The 5,221-nt window shown below is 34.8% G+C and overlaps 1 long non-coding RNA gene across 1 annotated transcript; it reads left to right on the top strand.

The window, feature by feature from the left end:
• Positions 1-237: 237 nt before the first annotated feature.
• Positions 238-5,021, top strand: LOC138309253 (uncharacterized). The gene is made up of 3 exons (XR_011206228.1): positions 238-1,357; positions 3,910-3,948; positions 4,850-5,021. It is a non-coding gene; the product is annotated as an uncharacterized lncRNA (long non-coding RNA).
• Positions 5,022-5,221: the final 200 nt, after the last annotated feature.

Here is a 5,221-nt window from a genome sequence, read left to right as displayed (position 1 = left end):
GAACGTTTTAGGAAATGCGTCGCGCAGCGGAAAATTTTCTAGAATTAAGTATGAAAAATGTGCAAGAGGACCCTTTTTCCTTTCAAATAAGCATATTTAGAAAAAATTTCAGTCGGCGAAAATAAGACATGTTTGCCCCCCCCGTCCTGGGGAACGGGGGGGCTGTTGCACCCCCCCTCCCCCCCCCCCCCCCCCCCCCCCCCCCCTTCTGCCGACTATGACTTATTCCCACGGAAAGCCCCGAAATTTTGTCGAATAAATCCGTAAAACTTATTACAGAACTTTAAAAAATAAATAAGCCTAACCCTTTCTGTGCGGTGTTCTGAAGGATTAAGATCCAAATAGGAAATAGAGGTGTGTAGTACATCGCGGTATGATAGGATTTTAGAAAGGGTATGAAAGGTGGCGGGGTCTACTTTATATGCATTATATGTATGTACATGTAGCATGTAGTGTCATTGATGTTTTGGTCCATTTTCTTGCAAACTTATATTTCTTATTGTTGATATAAACTTTAAGTCTATGTTTAGAGTTTTAATTTACAGACAAAAGTCAAGCGTAACCTCCTCGAACCAGAGTTGACACACCCGTAGCCTACACGATGTCAAATGACTTTTGACCTAAAGAATATAGCAATTTTATACCCCAGAATATGACGATTAGAATGAGTAAACGATCGTTTTTATTACATCAGGGTATGTTATAGATTGTATATTATATATACGGATACATGTCCACTTATCAATATAGCAATTACACGTAGCGCGACTGTTTTAAATATCTATAATCGCCAATACCGCAACACTGCCCCATATGAATTTCCCGGCTCTTGTCACAGCTGTTTGTCTCAGATGACGTCACGAATCTACGGCCACCTGGTGATATCAGGGGCGATAAGCGATGCGATCGTTCTAGACAAGGGTCGTTGTGGACTTCGTTTCGAGCACATTTAATGGAAATTACGTCAAATACAACCTGTATTTTTTGTTGGAAATCATAAAGTGCACCACAATAAACAAATATCAACATAAAAATAGCATATTCAAAATCTGTTTTTATCACCTTTAAATGTCTGGTTCATTCTAAAAGGACACAAACACTGCATATTTATTCTTTTCCAAAGATGTAAGGAAAACGTATCCCTCTTACAAAATCAGTTGAATTAATATACTGCCAAAGATCGTAAATCTAGGCGTTCTGGACACTTCCGAAGATAATATATTTGTATGGTCTAGTGTTTGTTATCTATAAGGTCAAGGCCAAACATTTGTGACGTCGTTATAAATAGGTCACATTTCAAATCGAACGCGTCCAGTCAATATGGCGCAATTAACGCATAGTCAGATCATGTATTCAGGTATGTATAATCTTTTTTTATTTTGTTGGTCGACAATTTAATAGAACGGTGTGTTTCGTCTTGAATATGATTCAACTTAATCTTCGACGTGCATGTTCTACTATACATACAATATTCATTTTTTAAAACTGATCAATTCACTAAATGCTATTTTTTCTTTATTCTAATAATACAACTTTGTTATTTAAAAGATCATATTCACTATTTAGATTATTTGTGTTATTAAGTTACTTTATGGGTAGGAGTGTGAAAAGCTGAACATTTCAATGAAAAATGACTGCTTTGCCGTTATTTTTTTGCGCTGATTTTTTTTTTTTTTAGGCTCAACGTCCTTTAAAAAACTTATGTTTTTTAAGGACGGTCTCCTTATTATATATGTGTGAACATGTGAATTTCTGTGGAAATGATCGCAATAACAAACTCCCACACAACTAAATAATCAGATAGTGTAAATTATATAGGAGGTTGAGGCAATGTTGATTGTCCTAGTTTTATTCAATTGAAATCGCCAATTTTTCAATTCACGAAAATTATCTGCTGTACAGTATTTGCATAATTAATGACTTTAAAGATTCTACACCGCCGGCGAACGATACTTTTATCAATTAAAAACAGGAGCAGATGAATTTACTTTTTACCTCAGCAACAAAGGTTACATACTTTGCGCTATAACCATCATTAAGAAGTTTAAGTTTCTCATGTTAGTTCAATATAAAAGTATTCATAATAATTAATTGCATCCCGAAAAAGCCCGTGCCATTATATCCTATATAAAATGAGGTACTGAATCGCAGACAACGCAAGCAAAATAAATTATCGTATGTATTTTTGTGTTTATTAGACACATATATGCGAGTGAACATCAATTACTGTGCAAATAATAAAAAAAATCCTTATGCTCTGTCGGCGTTGGTGCATCTTAAAAATTTGTGTCGTTTGTATTTATTAGAGTATGTCACAATACTACAAATTAAAAACAAAGAATATATAATACCTTTGTATTTATTTACAAGTATAAAATACTTATTTTAATCTGTTTTCTTAGTACATGTGTATATATATAGCATTAAATAGAGAACTGGCTAGGTCTTGAATACCACGTATTTAACTGACGCTTCTAATATGGAGAAAAACAGAGAGGAGAGGACGAGAGGAAGAAAGATGGGGTGAAAAGAAAATAGAGATAGGTGAAGACACGGCGAAACTGTTAAACAACTGACACTTTTAGTGATTTTATTATACCTTAAATTTCACTGTAGAAATTTTCATCAAATCTTTGTTTGTAATATCTATTGTTGAATTGTTTTAGTACACAATGTACTGTTAGTTAACAGTAACGTTAAGGCTATCTCTGTGGGAAAGCGACCATTATCTCTACTTCCGACACAGGTGTCAAACATGGAAAATTAACATCAGATAAACCGGGACAGGTTTAACATAGCTGTACTAGGTCTTACAGAAATTCGAGGTAAAGAAAACTTCGCAACAAACTGTACAAGGTCTTAGAACATTCAGAAATAAAGACAAACCTTTCTTACGCGAAAGCTGCTGGATTTGAAATACCGAAATTCCTTTCTGTGAGCATGTAAGCTCGTGCGACACATGTGCAAAAACATAGATCCTTGAAATAGTTCGATGTGCGTAATAAATTTCCTGTTTCTTCCACCTATACCAGGACCTTAAATGGACCGATAATCGGATCCTAAATCAATCAATTGTGAGGACACTTTCACAAATTGTTTTCATACTTTTTCAATGAAAAATGTTTTGAACAAGAATTTTTTTAATCTCCTAACCTGAGATTGGATAGAAACAATGGGATTCCAAGGTTCTTGTCATATATTTTGTACTTACAATGAAGGTATATTACCCTAGGCTAAAATGAGTCAAAGACGTATGATATTTCAGAAACATTTAATCTTTACAAACGACGGAATGCAGGATACCAATTACTTCAAAGATGCTCCACCACCAACAGAGAAAGCATAAACGATGCTCATCGTTTGAACTATAATCGATGTTTACTCACGTAACTGTATGTTTAATTTACTTAATTTATTTGACTTTTGGTGGATGCGTAATCAGAACGTCATTCAATATCGGACATAGTGCCATGAGTTTTTTTCTGGGCGCAATTATTTTTATTATTTCTATTTGAGTAAAATAAGAAACTCAAATATTTCAATGGTGTAAAATAAGTAACTTTTGTACCTGTAAAAATACTAATTCGTCTGCTACTGTTTTTGATAGAGAAAAACTCCCATTCGTCTGCGGTGTGGCATCTTTAAGTACAGCAGTAAATTTGTGGTAAAGACGTAATTCCAATGGTGTGGACAACAGTTTTGTAGAATTTTCAAGGCAGATCACCCATTACCAAAACACACAAAATACAAAAATACTGTCACATGCTATAGAATTAGCAATACGAGAAGAGAAAGGAAACAAATAAAATAATAATGGAAAATTCGTCTTCGACAACATATGTCTACTGTGTAGGAATTACTACTTTGTCCTACCCTTTATTCATACTAAGACTTGGTTGTTGTTTACAGTGCTGGTCCTGGTGTGTCTGAGCAGCGCAGTGTATTCTGGTAAGATCAGTTATATCACATGTATTTATACTCTATTCAAGGCAAAAGCAACCTCGATGTTCCAGGGGTTACTATCATTGTCGATAAATACATCTCTGGACTATGTAATAGTATATAGCTCTTCCATTCCATATTAGTCTACAGTCAAAATTCTTTTTTCGCGATGTTGGGGCCAACAAAATGAACTGTTTCCTGGGTTTAACGAAAACAGTCGAAATGCTTTATTAACTTTTGAACACAGTGTGAGTTGACAACAAAGCTAAGGACTTTTTGTGCAACAACAGATCATACAATTAGTTCGGTTCTTTGACGATAATCGCCTAATTGTACAATGTATGGCTTTGATGTTTGGCAACTCTATATGTAAGTTTCAAAGGGTTACTGCTATAGGCCTGTGATTGGACAGTTTTGTTCAGTAGAAAGGCTTTACAGTTTTGCTAATGTCATAGTCCAGAGTTGAAAGTACGACAGTGATAGTAACCACTGGAGTACCGAGGATGGGCATAGGTACACAAACAGATATTTTGAGATTTAAAATTAAAGACAATGAAGAGTTATATTGTTTACATACAATGTATTCCAATCACAATAAAGAGAAACTAAGAATACAGTGAAGGGTGTTAAATAGCTTAAATAACACTTTATTATATTTGCAAATTACCGGAAAATCCTTGTCATTGGGTAGAAGATTTCAGTATTTTTATGGTTGCTATATATTTTTGTGGAAAGTTCCACGAAAACAAATAATCATCGAAACTCTCTATGGAACAGTACTATTGAATTAATGTATAGCTTTGTTTTTTTTGTTTTTTTTTTCGTGGAAAGCTCCACGAAAACAAATTAACACCGATCTATGGAACAGTATATGAAATGTTGAATTCGTGAATTGCTTTGTTTTTAGACAATAAAATGTGTTATGAGTGCTGGCACATGTCCCATCCCCGGGACTGTAACAATGTAGTGGAGTGTGGTCCCAATCAGGTACGTCATCATAAATATCACCATTGGTTCTAAGCGAAAATAGCACATGTACCGCTCGATACTGCAGGGGTTCCTATCACTGATGTTATATCATCAAAGATAAAATAACACATGTGCCCTCGATACTACAGGGGTTACTTTCACTGACGTTATATCATCACAAATAGAACCATTGGTTTTGAGACCAAATAAGCATTTGTTGTCATATTTTTGACATGCATTGGTATGTAACATACATTGGGTGTTCTATCATATCCAATGGTGCGCGTAACAACAAATTCTGATATCTACA

Source organism: Argopecten irradians, chromosome 15 (genome assembly GCF_041381155.1).
Source record: "Argopecten irradians isolate NY chromosome 15, Ai_NY, whole genome shotgun sequence".
NCBI classification, from domain to species: domain Eukaryota; kingdom Metazoa; phylum Mollusca; class Bivalvia; order Pectinida; family Pectinidae; genus Argopecten; species Argopecten irradians.
The sequence above is the reverse complement of the archived record's forward strand: the minus strand, read 5'-3'. Positions and strand labels throughout refer to the sequence as shown.